This window comes from Propithecus coquereli, unplaced genomic scaffold (assembly GCF_000956105.1).
Source record: "Propithecus coquereli isolate 6110/MARCELLA unplaced genomic scaffold, Pcoq_1.0 Scaffold335, whole genome shotgun sequence".
Taxonomy (NCBI): Eukaryota; Metazoa; Chordata; class Mammalia; order Primates; family Indriidae; genus Propithecus; species Propithecus coquereli.
The window spans coordinates 2237317-2258500 of record NW_012149008.1 but is presented as its reverse complement, the minus strand read 5'-3'; the positions used below and the strand labels follow the sequence as shown (position 1 = coordinate 2258500).

Sequence of the window (21184 nt, the reverse complement as noted above, 5' to 3'; positions counted from 1 at the left end):
CACCAACCATAAAATGTAAAAGAATGATCAATTGGAATTCATAAAAATATAAAACTTTAGCTTATTAAAAGACAACATCAAGGAAATGAAAATGTGGGCCACTGACTGGGAGAAAATATGTATAATACATATATCTGACTTGTATTCAGAAAGTACGATGAGCTCCTGCAAAATAATAATAATGAATAAACAGTTTAATTTAAAAATCAGGCCAAAAACTTGAATAGACTCCTCACAGAAGACATACAAATGTTCAATAAGAACAAAAAATATGCTCAATATTATTTGTCACTAGACAAATACAAAATAAGACCACAATGAGATGCCACTTAACAACTACTAGAAGGGTTTAAATTAAAAAGACTAACATATTGTCAAAGGTGAGGAGCCACTGGAATGCTAATCTATTGCTTATAAGAGTTAAAAATGGCATCACTACATTGGTGAATATTTTGGCAATTTCTTAAAAAGATAAACATATACCTTAGATCCAGCAACTCCACTTCTGGGTTTTTATCTAAGAAAAATAAAAACTTTAACACATGTATACACACATATAGACACACACACACACACACACACACACACACACACACACACACACACAAAGGTACCTGAATGTTATACAGATGGTCCCGTACTTATGATGGTACGATTCACGGTTTTTTGACTTTACAATGGTGTAAAACATTGCAATTTCAATGTACTTAGAATTTTAAATTTTGATTTTTTCCTGGGCTAGTGATATGTGGTACATGAGGTTCAACACTTATTACAAAATAGACTTTATGTTAGATGATTTTACCCAACTATGTTCTGAACACATTTAAGGTAGGCTAAACTAAGCTATCATGTTCACAGTAGGTTAGAGGTATTAAATGCATTTTTTACTTATAATATTTTCAACTTACAATGGGTTTATCAGGACACAACCCCATTATAAGTTGAGAAGCATCTATAGTATCTTTATTCACAATATCCTAAACTGTAAACACTCAATGACCATTGACAGGACAATGGAAAACATTATGTATATTAATTCTATAAAATGTTATTCATCAATTTAAAAAAAGAACTACTTATACATGAAACAACATGGATGAATTATAAAAACATTAGATTGCAGGAAGAGAACCAGACAAAAAACAATACAAACTATTTGATTCCATCTATATGAATTCCAAGAATAGATACATGTAACCTATGGTGACAGAAATCAGAACAGTGGATGTCTAAGTTAGGCAATGGGGTAATGGGGAATGACATTTTACACACACACACAAGTACACATACACATATACATACACATACATACATTACATTTAAATTCTGAATATTTCTTTGTATGAAAATTTACTTTTTTACTTTAATTGTAAAAAACTACCAGAGAGAAAAAAACAAATTATATTGGCAGAGGAGAGGGCAGCCAGACTGACAGCCAACTTCTCCTAAATAATAATAGATGTTAGAAGAAAATGGAATACTATCTTCAATGTGCCAAGCAAATATATTCTATACCCAGCTAAACTAATATGCAAGAGTGAGAGCTAAATAAAAAGCAAAAAGTCTATTTTTACCAAGTCTAAAAGAGTTTACCACCCAAAGTCTCTTTTTGAAAGAATTACTAAAGAATAAGCTCAGCAAATAGGTATTTGAACACAGAAAGGAGGAATGGGATGCTAATAGCAATGATGACTAAAGAAATCAATAAAATATACTGGTAGATTATTTTAAGCATTGGCTCTTTTTTAAAAAAATAAGTAACTGATTTTTCAAGATTTAAAAACAAAATAGAAATAACCTATTAAACAATGATAGCATGTAGGATGAACACGGATAGGTTGGAGGGAAAACAAAGTTTATACTTGGTAATATCTGCACATTAAATTATAAAAGAATAAAAATAAGATCTTTATACTCAAAACATAAAGACTAAAAGGGAAAAAATAGACATAATAAAAATCAGGAAAGGAGAAAATAAAGGAGCAAAGGATACACATGGAAAAGAAATATATAAAATAAAATATTTAAAACAAAATTAAATTACTGTGTGTCCAAAAAGAGAATATAGAAAGAACTCTTCTATATTGTAGGTTAGCTACTTTTCAAATAATATGTTCAATATGTCTTATACAATAAATACAATACATAGGGCCTAAAAATTCTGTAAACTCAGGGATAATAGTATTTTTATTATACCTTTTTAAGATTAAAAAATTGGACTCATTGATTTAAATTTAGAGATAATTCCCTTCAAATGCTGTCAGAAACTTGAAGAAAAATATATGGAGGAAAAATATTTTTAAAGTATAGTTAATATATTACTTAAAATTAAGTTTTTTCCTATGTTTTCAGATTTTGTGGACATCCTGGTGTATTCCATAATAATTACTATATGGATGTATCTCATACATTAAATGATAGACACCTCTCTGACTAGATTTTGAAATCTATCTATACGCTATTAATGAGAAACCCACTTTAAAATAATTATACAGAAATGTTAAATAATAAAAGATTTTATGTAATAAGTAAATAACAATTGAAAGCAAGATGTAGCAATATTAATAGCAGACAAAATATACTTTAAGGTGAATTACTTAATGATGAAAGGAATATTCTATCAGCAAAATTTAAAAATTATGAACTTATGTGTATGAAATGACATAGTCTTAAAACATGAAAAACAATCATGACAAATTTTACAAGGAGCAATGAACAGATCTACAATCATCCTGGGAGATACTAACACAATTCTTGGAAATTAATAGATTAAGAAAATTTTAAAAAATTAGTATAAGAGACTTGAACAATACAGTTAAACTAAATCGAAAATGTTTAAGTGAATTAGAGGTCTTAAACTAGAAACATTTACTTTTGCTTTATTATAGCATCTAACGTAAAACACCTGGCTTTAAGAAAAATCAAAACATTAGTGTTAGATACTCTATTGACACAAAATTAATTAATCAGTAACATTTTTTCTGTCACTATCTAGAATTTTAAAATTCTTTTTTTTGTGTGTGTACACTTGTCAAAATGTTCTGCAATTTATCAAATTAATCTTTTTTATAGCCCTGATTTTCTGTACCACCTAAAGATATTTTCCTCTTTAGGTTAACTACTTCTATTCTCTTTTCATCTTTTCTCTTGTATTTTGTTTCCTTCCCAGTCTTCTAATCATTTTCATCCTCATGGACCTTTCCTGTCAGATTCTGAGAGGTTTTTAAAATATTTATGAACTGTTCCTTGTCTTTCTTGATGAAGAAAACACATAAACACAATTTCCATCTAATCACCAGCTATTCCCTCTGTGTGCAAGCTGTAACAACCTTGCCCGATCACTGTCATGGTATTTTCTACCAAGTCTTTTATAAATATTAAATAGTGCATTTTTCCACGTTGTACCCAAAGTGAAGCGGGGTCTTTTTATACACCAGAAGGCCAATCCGAATGACACATGTTTGCTTTATCAACCTCTGTAAACGTCTAGTGGTAATTTATATTGATTACATAATAAGAAACTCCATCCCTGGTACAACATGTTCTTTCAGCTGCAGAGCCACACCTGTAGAAATGTTAACTCACATCTGGTTCCATAAATCTGTTCTTTCTGATCCTCTGGAGAGATACTTTTATGTAAACTATATAGCTACATGTGGAACAGGAAAGACCAAAGCAGATGTCTAAATCTAGTAACCATTTCCACTCCAAGCCTTAAGCTCTTACTTTCTTCCTTGACTTTGATGTCTTTCTATTTGAGAGTTGGTTCGATTATTTTTTTCATGAAAGGTGTCTCTTACCGGCTTTATTTATGCTTTGACAGCCAAGTCAAAGTGCTGATACTGTTGATATTAGGAAGTTTGAAGGAATTTCTCTGAGTCAAGAATATGAATTTCACTCATAGATAAGTAGATTCCTCCCAATTATTAATAGCTTTTTGATGTGAAGATATCGAAGAAGATACCTCCATTTCCTCATCATTATATATTTTCATTTTTCTTGATTCAGTTACATGTGTTAGATTGTATCTCTACACAAAAATCAACATTAAAGACATACCAACTGTAATAAATCAAATAACTAGTTACCTTGTAGGCAACTCATTTGTAACTAGTATTTGAAATACATTTAGCTTTTTCCCCCCTATAAAGTGATTTGTCAATAAAGGCACAACAGTAAATAAATAAACTTGACAGAAAGGACAGCAACCAACCTTATGAAGGAAAGTTATAAAGCCACACATCCAAACAACCTTAGAGCTGGGAGAGACCACGTCTAGTGCAGCCCCGTCATAAGTTGATTCCCCGGAAGGACTGAGTAGCCTGCCTGACTCCATCAGGTTACTCAAAGGCAGAAACTGAATTAAATGGATTCTTCCTGCCAGTGTCTGCTGCTAACTCATATTTCAAAGAAAGCTTGGGAGCTCAGTACGTGGAAGACTGTTATTGAGATGATTTCTAGAAAGCAAGCCACTCCATAACTTATCTACTTGTTACTAACAGGCATTTTTCATGAATTGTGGTGTTTTTAAACTGGCCAAAATCTTGAGATCTCAAGATTTTGGGGAACTTGGATCACGTCTTCTTTTTTTCTATTAGTGTCAAAGCTCCCACAAGTCACGGTGACATGATGCAACATTAAGAGCAGAGTTTCAGCAAGTCAACAGCCAGGTGAACCTTCTCACTCTAATGCCTAAAACTGCGGAATTGGGTGGGTGGGTGAGGGATGATGCTGGATGTTACCACCTGTTTGGAACGACCAGCCTTAGTGGCAGCAGCGATAAAGTTCCAACATCTGGCATCAGAGTGGAGCAGGCTGAGCAATCTGCTAATGATCCCAAGGAAAACAAACTACAGGAGGCCTAGTGTATTACAGGCGGAAAGTCCTTAAGAGATTGCCGGTCCGGTAAGCATATCTTGAAGAAAAGAGTTGGCTTACACAATTTTCATCCATGTATTAATAGAATGGCATCAATATCTCCACAATGTGCATAGGAAAATTTCCCCATATAAACATTATTCTATTCTAAGGAGCTTGAAAGATAAATAAAAAACATTAGTTAAAAACTAAGGAGGTCCAAATAGAGGATGGACTTGCATTAAAAATAATGTATCAATATCATTTATTTATGCCAAATGTGCCATAGCTAATGTTAACGATAAGGGGAATTGGTTGCAGGGCATAAGAGAACTCTGTAATATTCTTACAACTTTTCTATAAATCTAAAAGTATTCTAAAATAAACTTTCATTTAAAGAATAATAAAAATAAATAATTTGACCCATCCATATGATTGCTTGTGCAAGCTTGGACCCATGCACAATTGCTAGGATCAAACATGCTTTTCTCCTACTCTTTTTCTTAAGTTCCTAGAGCATTTTTAAACATTAATATGTTCGTCTATGGATAGTAAAATCACAGAGATTACAAAGCACAAGCACTTTCATATATGTGATCTCATGTGTTAGAAATTTAAATGCTGATGAAAGATAATTTTAGTGAGTCTGAGGGCAACAAGATTCTAAGATTCTGTAATTGTACACTATGTGCTTTGGTTTCAGACAATGCTTTCGTAATAAAAATCTTTTCTGACTACATTAGAGGGAAAGTTTCAATTAAATGGTAATGTGTCTTAACCACCCATTTTCAGCACTGTAGGGTTTCAGAGTGTCTCCAAACCAAACAAGGCGATTCTCAATGTTGCTTTTAAAGATGAGGATGGAAAGGAGCATACTTGCCCAGAAGCCTCAAGCAAAAAAAAAAAGGGAAAAAAGAAAGGCTGGAATTGGGGTTGGGACAGCCCCAAAAGGATTAGCTGAAATTGTTACGCATGAGACAGTGGTTGGAAACCTCAAATTTGAACTTGAGTTTTCTTCATGCATATGACTTACATCTTGCCCCCCAAAATTCAGCCAGCAAAAGTCTTCATATTTCAAAGGAAAAAGAAAAGAAAACTGTGTCTGTATTTTAAATGACACTTTACCACCTAAAATCCCTATGTATTAAAGATCGCGTTGCTCCCTACTTTGGCATCATAAAAAAGGGAAAAGGCTATTAGCAGTTTATAATTAGAAGCTGGAGGCACAAGGAAGCCATTCAAAGCCACACAAGTTATCAGCTGTAGACATGAGGCAGGAACTCAGACTCCTTTCCTATTAGGGCACCACCTGGAGTCTGAGGCCCCCTACAAAATATAACGGCAAAGACTCCAAAAACCTAAATCTCATTGCAAATACTCTCTGAAAAAACAATTATCAATCTAGAAACTACTCACAATGGAAAGAGCAATTGATTTATTTTAACAGCGCATCTAAGAGCAGAAATACAAAAAGGCATGAAATTTTAAAAAATTAAAAAACCAAAAATTACTCTCAAACCCATATACTCCTCCTTTCCCATTTCCTCAGACACAGCTGGGTCAGCAGCTCCAGGCTGGCTGACACTAATGACTTCATCGAGCCTCAGGGCAATAGCGAGCTCGTTGGACAGATATTTCCATCCCACCATTGCACAACTGTATACCTGCCCTGCAGAATGTGGTTAAGTATTGCTGTCACCACCCATCTTCATGAAGAGATGTATCGAAGCAAGAGAGTCATAGACCATCATGGTTAAAGTAGGAGGCTGCCCAACAGTAATAGAGAATTTCCAACTGTATAAATCTCATTGGGAGAGGAAAATGGGAAGTAGAAGAAAAAGAGAAATGAGAAGAAACGAGGAGGACGAGGAGGAAGAGGAGGGAGGGAAGGAAGGAGGAAGAAAGGAAGATGAGAACCATAACAGAACCCTTATTTCCTTTCATAAAATATCTTATTTCACTGTTTTCTCATTCATTAATTTTTAGGGTACTTGAAAAGAGGAGAGAAAGAAAGTTATGGTCGAAATTCCCAAGTAAGTAAGTTAATAAATAAAAAGGATGAGAGCAGCTTCTTGCAGCTGACCGAGTGCTATACTGTCAAGTACTTCAGACATCTGCGGACTGGCTTCCGGTAATTTGCAACAGAAAAATATTCTTCCTTTTTCGTTTTTGAGTTGAGAAGGAGCTTTGGGCCTTCCTTGCACATCCCCAAGTCTAACAAATATCCTAATAATTGGAGTGATTTTTCAGAATGAACCATAAGCTACAGATGAGTGAGTCATAAAAAGAACTCTATTTGAAGGAGACTGAAGTAAATGTTTATTCTATCTTCTTGCCCCAAAGTTTATTTCTACTTCTGTGGAACCTGCAGCAGCCATTGCTAGGCCTTTGGTTTTAGAGGCTAAAACAAGCCAGGTTACTGAAGTCCTAATGAAGGCAAGGCACAGCTGGCTTTAACTGTCACCTTCTTTCTGTTTTTTAGGCCATACATTTTCATCATTTTCAACTCTAGTGTATACATATACACATATATGAAATGTGTCCCATGAGAGCCTAGACACATACATAGAACATATTTGCATAGCAGTGACAGGCTTGCCTGCTTATGGGGTATAGGATTGTTCTAGTCTCTGGGCAGAGGTGCTGCCATGGTAGACAGTCCAGTCAGGGCTCCTCTGAGACCCAAAGCCCCTTTAGCATCAGTGGTTTATTCTGAAGTACGTGTGTGCGCACAGGTATGCTCAGCTGTACCTTGATATGTCTCAGAAACACAGGGAATATGTCCTGCGTGTATCACGGCAGACAAACAGGGCCTCCCTGAGCTGCAATCAAGACTGTACCAAAAAAGGGGACGTGAAGGGAGAAGAGGAATTCGATTGGTGAGACGAGCTACACAGCATAGAGTGAGGAGATAACGGAAGATAAAAACTCACATTGAACAAATACATGAAGGTTCCTGGGGTGGAAATAAAAAAATATTAGAACATAAAATGCTTAAAAAAGAAAGGTACAGAAACAGTGTGTGGTTGATAGGGGAAGAGAGATTGATTCATGGCAAACAGAAAACTACACCGTGAATGGGATAACCATCCATCCTGCTTTGCCTGAGACGGTCCCAGTTTAGGACTGTTATTTTAGGGATATTATTAATAGCTCCTCCTTTCCCTCTCAGAAGTGTCCCAGTGTGGATGATAAATGGCAGAGTCACCCTGTCTATAGACCACCCCCGGCCAAAGACAGACAGTGGCCATAAGCAGGAGCAAACTTGGGAGATGGACACCAAGAAGAGCTTTAAGGAAGGGACAAAGGGAAACAATGGCTAAAAACAACTTTTAAAAAAAGTGTGGGAAGGAGACTAGACATAATATGTGGGAACGTGTAACCAACTGGGCCAAACGTAGATAAAGCGAGGAGGGCCGTTGGGAGGAAAAGTATAGAAAAATTTAAAGATGAACAGAGAAGAGATAGAAGAAAACAGAGACTAAGAGACAAGTGATTCAGGGCACAAACATGTGTAGGCTTCTAATATTTTCCGCTGTGTCTGGGGATTAGTGGTTATGATCAGCATGTATAAAAATGACTGAACATGGCCACCCTCTCTTTCCGTCCCACACAGGCACGGCGCAGAGTCCCATCTGTTGCTGCCTCCCTGGCCCCAGCTGGCTTCCCCAAAGCCACTCACCTCTCAGTGCTCTGCCTCCCAGACTGTGGGCTGCCTTGGCCAAGCCTCCCCACCATCCCCTCCCCAGCTTCCGGTGGCCGCCTGCCAGATGATCGGCCACCGTGGTTTCACAGCCTCCCACAGATTGGCCACAGCATGTGAAGCTGCGCCTCAGTGCGTCATTTCTGAGGCCTCTTTTGACTTTTCACTGGATCAGAATTTCATATTGCAAAAGGCAGAAAGTAAATGTCAAGGGCAAGTTCAAAAGGCCAAGAGATTTCCAGCAAAGCATCCCCTTAGACCCAGAGGGAAGATGGAATAGCACCAGCAGTAGGGTCTTCCGCACTTGGAGTTTCAGAAAATATGCCATGTGGATTTCTACCACCATTTTGAATTGGGACATATTATGGGTTGAATTTTGTCTCCCCAAAATTCATATGTTGAAGTCCTAACCCCCAGTATCTCAGAAGGTGACCTTATTTGGAGACAGGGTCTTTACGGAGGTAATCAAGTTAAAATGAGGTCATTAGGGTGGCCTCTAGTCCAACACAACTGGTATCTTTATAAGAGGAGGAAATTTGGACATAGGTACACATTCCAGGAGAATGCCAAGGGAACATGAAGACAGCCATCTACAAGCCAAGGAGAGAGGCCTGCAACAGAGCCCTTCCCTCACAGCTCTTGAAGGAACCAACCCTGCCGACACTTTGATCTGGGACTTCTAACCTCCATCCAGAACTGTGGCAAAATAAATTTCTGTTTGTGGTATTTCTTTATGGCAGCCCTAATAAACTAATATCCCAGATGTAGTCTCATCAAAGATGGGAGTTAGGAGTAGACCAGACGATTTACAGTATTTTTCGTTTCCCTGAGGAGACTAACTAAGTAATGCTTCTTTGGGGACTCTCTGTGGTAAGATTGGACTGGCTCGCCTTGAGTAAATACTTTCAACTGCCCATGCCTCAGTTTCTCCCTCTCTGAAGTTGGTTATTGAGCCCGTGTTCTGAAGTCCCCACTGTGACTGATTCTTAAAGCAAAGAGTGATCCCATGAATGTCCTGAGCCTGGGGCAAGAAAGGCAAATTTAAATGTCAAACATAAATGTAGAGTCTTATTAACAAATACTATTTCTGAGAGTGGCTGGGAAGGTCAAGGGGACTCTAACATTTTTTAGGAAACAAATCATTGGGCAGATAGGAATAGTTCTTAACTTCCCACCAGATCCTCAAAGAATTAGTTATCTGGACTTTTAAATATCTAAATTTGACATAATCAAACATTAAATCAGCTTGAAGCATTTGTACAAGTAATCTAATCCTTCAATACCTAATTCCAGAATATCTTCTTTGCATCAGGGAGAAGGTGTAAACTGCTTGTTAAACTATCTCTGCTACCAGGAAAGGAAAACACAAAATTATTTCTGCAGCCTTCTTTTTGTTTTTACCTAATTGCTGCAGGCCTAGATTCTCATCCTATCTCTAACTTGAGCAATCTCTCCAGTCAATAGCAAAAGAAATGGCGTTTAGCTCTTGTTTCCTTATATGGCAGGGAATGACAGTGTGCCTGTCTATTTAAACTGCAGTATGGCTCCAGGACAAATTGCCAGGATTGGTTATGGAAAACTCCTGCTCTGCTTTCCATTGCTTTCCTGAGGGAAGACACAGAACAGACAGCTGTAGAGAAATGGAAAGGTTTGGAGTCAGGGGGCTGCCATTTGTCAGCTCTGGTCCTCAACCAGAACAGTGTCTGCCACATAGCAAGTGTGCCAGCAAGGTAGCTGAATGAGCTAGTTTATCTCCATAATATGTAGGCGCTCCCGATAACTATCAATCCATGGCTCATTGCTTTGTGTTCTCTCTCCCAAGTTCAGTATATTTTCTCCAGATAAATCCTAACCTTCTCTCTCTCTCTCTGTTTCTCTTTCTCTTTTCCCCTCTCTCCCTCTTTCCTCTCTCCTCCTCTCATTCCAGGTCTAAAACACCGAAAATCTACAAAACCAAACCAGCCTTAAGAATACCAGCCAGGAATAATAAAACTCTTTAGTCATACAAGATAAAGACGATTTAGAATGTTAAAGGCAGCACACAGATCTGTTGACAAGGGCAAGGGGGTGAACCGTCTGGTTGACGGACAGTGGAGCTTGTCTGCTTCTGTAGAGCAGGGAGGTCCCTGCTTCGGAGACAGATAAGACTAGTTAGAAATTGCTTATACTGGCCTGAAATAGGGTTTCCTAGAACTCGTGCCTACTTGTTCTAGTCTTACCTCCGGGAGAACCCAAACATGTAACAAGTTGGCTCTTTTTACTGCGTCTACAGGATGACCTGGAGGCAACGTGGGAGAGTGCGTGGCTGAGGATGTCAAAGCCCCTGGGCGGCAAAGAGCCTCCATGGGAAATCGTGGCTGATAACCGACGGTTTGTAATTTAGTGTCTGTCATGTGCAAAGCAGTTTAGAGATATTATTTCTAATAGTTATGACAATTACAAAATAGAGGAGGAATCCTTCCCATTTTAAAAGTGAAGAAACAGATGAGAAAATGGTAAATTTGAGATTCAAAGTCAAGTCCTCCTGACTCCAGAGTTTTTTCTCAGATATGTCACATTTCCAGAGCCACACACAGAAGAGTTTCTGTCACTTGGAGTAACTAGTGATAGGCAGCACAGCATGGTAGTCAAGCATGTGGACTCCAGAGCCAGATTATCTGGGTTTGGATCCTGGCTCTGCTCCTTACTAGCTGTATGACCTTAGATGTGTTACTTAACCTAATCGTAACTCAGTTTCTTCATCTGTAAAATTGGTTGTTACGAGTTGTGGTCCACAACTAGTATCAGTATGCGATCTGCTGAGAACTGGGCCTCACAGCAGGAGGTGAGCAGCGCAAGAGAGACCAAAGCTTCATTTGTGTTTACAGCGGCTCCCCATCACTCGCATCACCGCATAAGCTCCGCCTCCTGTCAGATCAGTGGCAGCATCAGATTCTCACAGGAGCGTGAGCTTTACTGTAAATTGTGCATGTGAGGGATCTATGTTGCACACTCCTTATGAGAATCTACTGCCTGATGATCTGAGGTGGAACTGAGGCAGTGACGCTAGCTCAGGGGAGTGGCTGTAAATACAGATTTTCATTAGCAGAGAGGTTAACAGTGGAATAATAAAAATAATAAAGTGCACAATCAATGTAATATGCTTGAATCATCCAGAAACCATCCACTGTGCCCCCAACCTCCACCACTGTTGGTGGAAAAATTGCCTTTCATGAAACTGGTCCCTGGTGCCAAAAAGGTTGGGGACCACTGGTTATGAGGATTATTCATTTTATTTTTATTTAATAAAAATCTATATACTACCAGACACTCTTCTAAGCACTGGGTAATGGTACAATTCATGAGGAATCAATTGTGCTCCAATATGAACACTGGCTTCAGCTTTCTTACAAAGAAGAAATCATAGACATTTATTCCTTTTATTCATTTAACTCATTTACTAATGCTACATATGGGACACAGCCCTTTTTTAGGCTCACGTCACAAAACTGCCAAAGCCAGACAAGGCCCCTGCTTTCATGGGCTTATGTTCTAAGAGCATAAGAATAAATAACTGAGCAAGCAAATATGCAATCATAAGCATACATTATGAATATGCATGCACCAAACAACATAGCTTTTCTGATTAGCTCTCCTGTGTAGAGGCTAATTTTACCCCTCCATCCCTTACGGTCAGTAATGTGCCAACAAATGTTTAACAACAAGCTTTGTGGGAAGGGAAGAGGAGTCGGCTTTGTAGCATGGGCTGATCAATTTCAAGCTCCTAACATAACATCACTGAGTGAAGAATTGGGAAGAGAAGTGCTCAGTTATATAGCATCATACCGTATTTCCACCTCACAGACACAATAGATGCAACTAACCTCAAAAGAATAGATAGTAACACACGGTAAAATAATTAATAAGAACGAGCTTTGAGTATTTGTCACCTTGGCTTTTCATATAATGTATTTAATTGTAAATTTATATAATTTAATTTTTGTAATGGCTGTATTTTACAGCTGACTCTGAAAATTATTGAAAGTTTAACAATTGGCTTTTGAGAACCAGTATGCATCTGGGGTACATAGGAAGGGGGACAGTGTCAGAGGGGAAGGGACACCTTGTCTGGGTGGCGTCAGAGTGCAGATGTGGATCCTAATCTAATTCCTTTTTAGCTGCTCTTTTCCAACAAGCTCTGCTTCCATGTATACAGGGAAGCACCTGCCCTGTAAACCAAATAGCATCGGTACAAGTATAGTAACAATTCTGGCATGCATGGAGAGAAATTCTTAGCTCTACAATATTTAGTGAATATAATTTATGTGCTCAGTGCTCTGAATACGGTAGATTCTTCTGTGCAATACAGAAGACGTAACTCCTAACTGTTGAGTAAAGAAAGACTCTAGAGATTAATTTTCTGTCTTTCTGCAAAAGTAAATTATCCCTCCGTCCCTGCCCTCAAAGCCTCTTGTCTCTTGGGGCCCACATACTTCTGAAAGGAAGCATCTAACCCAGAGGCTGTGATGGCCCCCAGCCTTAGAGGAGATGTAGGGTAAGAGTGGAAGAAGCTTCTCCCCTCTTCCCATTTCGCAAAGAATGGAGAAAAACATCTTCCGTTTTTTCTAGTAAATGAAATATCTAAAGTAACTGATCTTCAAAACATCCTAGAAATAGAAATGTTTAAAAAGAAAGGTTTTTCTAGATTCACCCCTCCCCCTATGCCTAAATTTCACTTAGTAATGGTGGCTGGAACAGGAAGTGGAAATACCATGAGAAATTTTATTCTTGCCACATTTCCAGGGCTTTACAAAAGCAAACACTGGAAATCTCATCAGAAAGTTTGACCTCATAGGGTTGATAGCTTTGTGCTTAAACCAACAAGAGTATGGGAAGCTGGAGGAATTTTCAGATAAGTATCAGAGCTCTTCCAATAAAACTCTTCAGCAAAACTGATTATTTGGTTTATGCAGTTATAACTTTTAGAAAGAAATTATTCAAAACTAAACAAATAGCTTTCTGAGGACTAAGTAACTACAGACATCTACTATTAATTATTTTAACCATAGGTGTACAGAACTGTTTCTGAGCCAGGATGTTTTATCAGAGTCACCAGGGAGCTTTTACAAACCACAGATGCCTGGACCCCACTCTCTACCTACTGAACCGGAATCTCCAGGGGCTACATCTCAGGAATGTGCGTTTTCAAAAAGCTCTACAGTTGATTCTGATTAAGACACTGGTTAAGATACAGTGGTATATAGGCAAATTGGGCTGCATTGTAGAATCCAAATTGGTGAACTGTTAAAATGGGATATGCTCTTCTACTATCAGGAGAAGCAATCTAGTATACTGAAAAGGTTAACTGCCTGGGATTTAGGAGCTGTGTGTTCTAGAACTATCTCGCCACTAACTAACTGGATAAACTTCGTCAAGTCACTTGGTTTGTTCTTTCATTCAACAAATATTTATTGAGATTCTGCTATGTGTCAGGCACTAGGTAAATCCTAAAGAAAAAATAGATGTCCCCTGCTCTTATGAATCTTACTGACCAGTAAGACATTAAAGAAACCTACAAATGTGCATATAATTTTAATTGGTGTGGCTAGGCTTTAGTTTCTCATCTGGAGAAACTAGAAAAATAGATCAATGGTTCCTTTTTTAAAAGAATGTCTACTGAAGAGCCCAAATTTCTTGTCCTAACCTTCCCACATACAATATAGTTATATGTTTTGGGTCTACTCATTTAGAAAACACAAAACCAACAGCTATTATGAATTCAATAACTCTTAAATAAATTAGTATTTTATCATCATAATGTGACTATATATAGAAAAATAGTAGCACATATTGTGTAAGGCGTATTGTTTATTCAGCTTGCAAAGCACTTGCTGTATGTATGGATTTTTTACCTCTTGCCATAATTTTGTGGCCTCCCAGGGATCCCAGGACCAGAATTTTGGAACTTACAGACTATGTTAATGAAGAGCAAAACACAGCCATGGCCGTTTTCTTCCACAACAAATATTCAGATATTACTATCAGTGACAGCATTTTTTTCCCTTCTCTGTGAGCTTAGACTCAGCCTCAGAATCCTTCTTAATATGCCAATTGGTTGGAGCTGACATACAGATGAAAAATTATATGTACTCCCTGGGCTAAATGATCTCCTAATGTCCTGCCCAGTTTAAACATTCTGTGAACTTATGTATTCGATTCTGCTCTCTTGAGAAACGCAAGTGCCTCCTCCCATGTCCACATAAAAGTACTCCAAATATTGGAGACATATACGTGGCCCCTCCATTTTCTTTCCTTTGGGATAAGCAGCTCTAGATTCCTTATCTGTTCTCGTATGTTTTGCTCTCCTGACCCTCTCCAGCCTTTGATGCTCACCCCTGGATGCAACTTTGTCCATGTCTCTCTGAAGAATGAGCCCAGAACAGAGCAAGATGCTCCAAATGTGATCTGAGCTGTGCAGAATGCAGAGGATCTTCTACTCTGCTTGATGGGCATCAGCACAGGTATTCAGTGGCTGAAAAATTACATTGCAAATATCTCCTAGACCTTAGGCAATTAATCACTTCCGCTGATTAAGAGAACACTAGCTTTTATGTGCTCAGCTTATTAAGTATTATGATTTTCATTGGGATGTATTGGCTTCTATTTATTAAAATTGTTAAATCATTATTGAATTTTCACGATGCCTTTATTTGAGGAGAGCCATATCACACCTGTGGTTTATATGAAGTTCCTTGGCAACCAAACTATTCAAAATGTTTTTCTCTAGGATCTTTCTGAAATGGATGATTCTTATCTTGTCAATTGCCAGTGGTGAAAACTTCCAGGTTAATCTCCCCGAAGACCAGCGCATTGGGTCATGCCAAGGTGGTCGTCAGCAACTGTATGATCATTCATCTTTGCTTCTCTAGGAATTCATTCACGTAAAAATTCAAATGATATCCATTGAGAGCTGCTGGACATTTCAGCTGATTTGCCTTCCACGCTCAATTTCTCTTCTAACTAAAATTGCCCACTGGGCTCTTCTAAGCCCAGGGGTGAGCACTGGCTGGATTAGAGTAATTCATTGTAGGCACGCCCATGCCTTTGATGTCCTCCTCCTGCTAAGGGATTTGCCAAACAAAGACAATAGTTTTTGGCTGAACGAATAAGATCTCCGCTCTCAGAATCTGACCTGGAAGCACAGAAGGAATTTTCCGGTTGATAGAACAATGGAAAGCAGACACATGCCGCAGCTGAGTTACATTAATGGAAACACACTGAGTGGAGATCCGTAGACCTCTGCTGGGATCCTTTCACCCATCTTGACTCTGGCTCCACTCTCTGTGGACCCCGGTCCTATTTTGGCTTCTGTTCTTGGATTTCCCTGTGATTCTACCGCCACTCGTGTTCTGATGCCATGCACCCTTGTCTTCTATGGGAATCAAGATTTTCCCCCATTCCCCAGCCTCATCTCCCCCAGCTCAAGGGTCTCTCGCTATCAATCACAAAGGGTGGGCTTACAAAGGACCTAAGACTTCAGAGATTTTATCAGATTCTCAAAGGTCTTCATAATAACAACACAGGGAAGAACAACTGACAGGGACAACCTCATCACTTCTTCCTCACAGCTCGGGGCCATCCTTTCCTTCCTGCCAGCCAACTGTGAGTTTGGGGTGAGAAGCGGAGTGGCCCCTTACCACAGAACGTGCTCTGACATCTACTGTGTCTGCTCAAGCAGATTTTCCAATCTGGAACGTATCTGTGCTAGACCCTTCTGCTATGTTCTGGGCTTTGACCTACAGCTGGGCCCTGCAGATTGTCAATGTTGGATCAGGAAAGCCACGTGTTTGGCTTGGGGCTGGGTGTGCTGGGGAAGAGGGTAAAGGTGGAGGACTTGGGGTAAGGAAGTTAGGGATGCCACCTGGGGTCAGTTGCTGCTGGAAGTACTAAGGACCCAGGCAGACAGAGGTGACAGACAAGCTCCGAGCAGCAATCTGGTCTCAATACCAGCAGGAACCATAGCCAGGTGCTCCTGGTTACCTCACCCTCCCTGCAAGGCCCGGGCTTGATATGCTGGGATTCATTCCATGCCTTTGGCTGGAGGCAGAGAAGCTGCCTCATTTACTGAAGCGTTTCTGTTGTCAGCACTTTGTCTTTGGTCTTCTCCTCAACTGGATCTTCAGATTTCCCTGTCCCTGGATATCACCTCGTACTACTGATAGCCCATCTTAGTCCACTTCCTTATATTTGTGTCCTCTTGGTCTCTGATCATTAAAGCCAAAATTCAGACAACATTGGGATTGACCAACATTCACTGGACTTTGGGCTTGGAGTTCTAGAAAGAACTAGGAGCCAGAAGGTACCACTCAAGGGTCCTCAAGTATGAGAAAGGAGGAGCTAATTAGAGATGCTAGGTAAGAAGTGAAGGACCCCAGCCAAGATGAGCATAATGTCCATAGGACTCAAATTGTGGGCAGCTCAGGGTGTGTACAGCCTCATCTCATTTGCACATCTTAACCTAACCACTGTGGGACACGGGAGAAATGTTGCAATGTCCATTCTACAGATGAGGGCAAAGGGTTGATGATGTCCTCAAAGGTCAGGTTATTTAAGTAGAAGAACCAGTATTAGAACTAAGGTCTTATAGTTGGTCTCATGAGTTAAGCCTGAGCTAAAAGCCTCTCTTTAAGTTCCCCAGCTGCTCAGAGCTTATGGGCATCTCTCCAATGCCAAACTTGGATTAGCCTGACAGATGAAGGACTTGCAGGAAGGAGCTAACCATTCTCTTTTCAGGTTCTGAGAGAACTTACCCAGAAAACCCCTTTTTGCAGTCTAAAAATTCCTTGGCAGCATCTTTCTAACCTCTTCCTTGGTCCTACCATGCTATTTACATACCATTTTGTCAGCAATTTCCCCGGTGCCCCCACCGCATTTCTGAGACACGTGGGGAGATGGGGAACTAGCTAATCCCTTTTCATGCCTGTCTCTAAGTCACTTTTTTGTCCTGCTAAAGAATGACTAGTGATCACACTACCATGAAAATGGCAAATGGAGACAACTACGTGTGTTTTTAAGAAAATGCCTACTGAGGTACATTTTACTTATCAGAAAGAACAAAGAATACCTGGGCTGGATTCTGGAACTTTCCATGGTTGGCTACAGGACCATCCTATTCTATCCACCCAAGAGCAGGAGATTCTCGGGTCAGTCACAGGAGCCAATTAGAACTGTTAATAGCCTGCCTTCCTGTCAGGAAATGCTCCCATGTATCTCATTTAAATCCTTTAAGCTGTAGTTTGAGCCTGGTTCTCCTCTTAACTTTAATACAAGAATTGTGTATTTATTTAAGGCAGTCTTTTGATTTGAATTATTTTAACTGCACATTCTATCGGCTTTGAATAATGGAAATAATCCTACACGTTACCTATAGATCAATCCATTGTACATTCTTTGTGTGTACTAAGATCAACTCTTCTTTTAGTTGATCTTTTCCCCCCAGAATTTGGCTATTATAGTTCTCTTTATTAAATGATTTTAGCAAAATGAAAGTTCTCACACTTTGGTTTCTTTGTGCTCTGTTTACCTCCCTATCTGGGGATGTGTGTTCTAGCTAATATTCAGCAGGAGGGAAGTAGCACAAAGAGCCGCCTGAAATTCAACATAAACTAAAACCTTCTCACTCCATCACTACATAGATAGTACAACACTTGCAGTGTTATTCTGAAAAACCTAAATGTTTCTGTGGTTTTTGAGCACATGAAGAGGAGGGGAGAGGGTGGTCATAGCAAGGTTTGAACTTTTAAGGATTTGGAGATGTTGGTTTCAAGATGGAATTTGTTCTCAAATCCCAAGATTATAGATTTCCTTCCAAACTGCATTTCCTTCACGGTTTACAGAACAGTTGAAAAAGAAATTGCTCTCCGTATTTTGATTGACATTAAAAACACTGTGAGAATAGTTTGGAACTTGATCTCTTCAAGGGAAGGACAATAATCAAACTCTAGCTTTGGCCTGCAGCTTTTCTCTCACACTTACTCAGAACTGTTCCAGGGAAAGAAATTCACAGGGAATTCTGTTCTCATATATCACTTCTAGAAGGAGAGAGAGGCACTCTCAAGAAAATTCTCCCCAAACTTCTAAATACAAAGAGAAAACATTATTTAATGAATCTCAGCCCAAAATTACTGCCTTCCATGGAATGCAATCAAATTAAATTGATCTGAAGCTGGTAGGCTTTAACAGTCAGCATTATTAAAAAATCATCAAATTTATTCTTTTTGCCACATAGCACCTAGTCTTCACTCAAGTTCTAGCTATATATGTCTTATTTTGCCAAGCACATTAGAAAGATTTTACTTTTTCGGTTTATAAGTTCATCGGCAAAGTTCATCTTGTTAGCAGAAGGGGTCTATGAATACCAACGACTTTGTTCTCTCTCATCCACCGTTTTTGACCATGTATTGCCACAGCACTAAAATCCCCCGCCCCGTACAATCAGCTCTTTCTAAAAGGAATTCCAGGCTACCACCAACTAGCTGCCTTGTACTTCTGCTTTAGACACCCAAATACATCTACCTCGAAATAAAAGCCTGTCTCCTTCCTTTCTGGAGCACATTTCCAGTCAATATCTTTTCAAATTCCTTAGACACACTCAGGCACACTTTCAAATAGAAAATAAGATTTCTTAAGAAATAGGTAGGATGTTAAATGTGCTTTCTAAAAACACACCCACTGGCACATGCATTCTCTTGTTATTAGGTTTTATAGGAAACAGATCAGGGTAGGCATCTTCTGTCTTAGCAAACATCAGATCAGTGATATTAACCCCACGGGCGCCAGGTGCTAGTGCTCTCTCTCCACCCCTGACCTTACTTCCTTGTAGGTCTGGAAATCCAGTTCTTAGATACTGGTTCTTAGGTACTTAGTTCTTAAATACTGGTAGCAGAATTAAAAAATAAATGACTTTGATTTTAAAAAATCATCCATTTTTGGCTTCTCATCAATCTAAAGAATTGTTGCTGTTGTTTTAAAAGCAAAACCTCTTTAAAGCTTTGGTAATAAAAGATGCAGGGGAGACAGCCGGGTGAGCAGATTGGCCCAGAAAGCCACTAACACTGGTCTGGGGCTATCAGGTATGAGCCGTATGGCTCTCCTAAACAAAAGGCTGTCCTAATCAGAGCTGCCAGTGCTCCCTAATATGAGTCTCTATATGATCTCTCCTCTTGTACCAACTCCAAAAACAAAACTGGAAATCTCATCCTGTTCGCCTTCCAGGTACATCCGCAGGGCAGTGAAGCCCAGTCTGGCTCTGGGAATTTGCATGGTTTATTGCCTTGAATGATCTTGTATCCCTGGCTACCTTAGCCAGGAATGTTGACTGAAACCCAGAGAAAGTCCCCAGATTCTCTAGAAGAGAAAAAGAAAGCCCTCTGCGCCTTACCTTGTAGGCTGAAACTTCTTCCCGAAGGACTAAGTCAGAAGGAAGGACTGATTTCTTTAAGCAGGAGCACACAGCAAGAGTGCAGGCAGGCAGGCAGCCTAATAATACACACTGCTCTATTCAATAAAACTCCAGACCGCCCTTCCTTGGCCCCTCCCAGAAGTCCATGCTAAGTGAACACATATCCTCTATGTTTACAGTCGGCAGGCGGTGGTATGCATTGTCCTGTAGTTTTTCTAATAGGCAGCCAATGACGCCACCCAGGCCAAGGTGGATGCAGCCTGCCTGTGGAGATGCCTGTCATTCCCTAGGCATGCTCAGGAAATCACTCATCAGAAAAACCAAGACCTAAAAAGCTCTGAAACTGCGTGCAGGCTGCCAAAACCAGCCTGCTCCATGCCCTTTTTTGGTTATCCTTAGCAGGGCCTCTGGAAGTGGATCCATTGTCAGGAACAATCATAAGAAATGTTAATCTTGGAGAAAGAGGCTGTCTTATAGAACACAAATGGAGCTTTAAAAAGAAAGCACAGTCTATGAAACAAAAAGTTAACAGTAGATAGGTTTATTGGAGGTGGGGGGTGGGGAAGGCTTTTTAACAGAGGGAGCCTTGGTGGTGTATTTTCTTTTCAAAGTAGTTGCACGTACAAAATGAATTTAAGTCGTTATGCAATTCTAAAACCTGAAATGGGCAGGACCCATTTAGTTTGCTGTGCAGACTAAATTCCAGCCCGAAAGAGGCACAAGCTCCTCCAAAATTTGTCTACATGCGTTATAAAAACAACCAACCTGCCCCCTCCCACCAAAAAAAAAAAAAAGCCTTAGGTCTTTTTTAGCAGGTAGCATTGGCCAGAATAAACCTAGGGCCAGGCACTGCTAGGCAGGGTCCTACAGGCTTGAATGTTTATTCTCACTGATTTTCCACATTGCCTCCCTCTCGTACTCCCTCTTATTTCCTCAGATTTAGCAATAGGGAGATAGTACTACAAATTGCTAGAAACTGATGCATGACAGAGAGGGTGTGAAGAGACCCAGCACCTGCTTTGGGGCTGTTGTATAAAATTTGTATGTGAACAGAGGTGACAATGTTCAAGTGACTTCTTGAAAGAGCTCTAACCAACTCTTCATTGGTAAGATGTATGCTATGATAGGGTCAGACTTAGGAGATGCTGAATGAGAATGCAGTTAACCAGCCCACACATGCA

At 39.4% G+C, this 21184-nt stretch overlaps 1 protein-coding gene across 6 annotated transcripts in view; it reads right to left on the bottom strand.

Annotated features, from left to right (window-relative positions):
• Window positions 1–20316, bottom strand: part of CALD1 (caldesmon 1) — a 170475-nt gene extending 150159 nt beyond the window's left edge. For 4 of the 6 annotated variants that reach the window (XM_012650609.1, XM_012650616.1, XM_012650611.1 and 1 more), the window contains exon 1: window positions 19983–20157. The gene's annotated coding sequence lies outside the window, so the exon portion shown is untranslated. Of the gene's footprint in view, window positions 1–19982 lie in introns of all 6 variants that reach the window. The other 2 variants (XM_012650610.1, XM_012650612.1) reach the window with 1 other exon arrangement.
• Window positions 20317–21184: the final 868 nt, after the last annotated feature.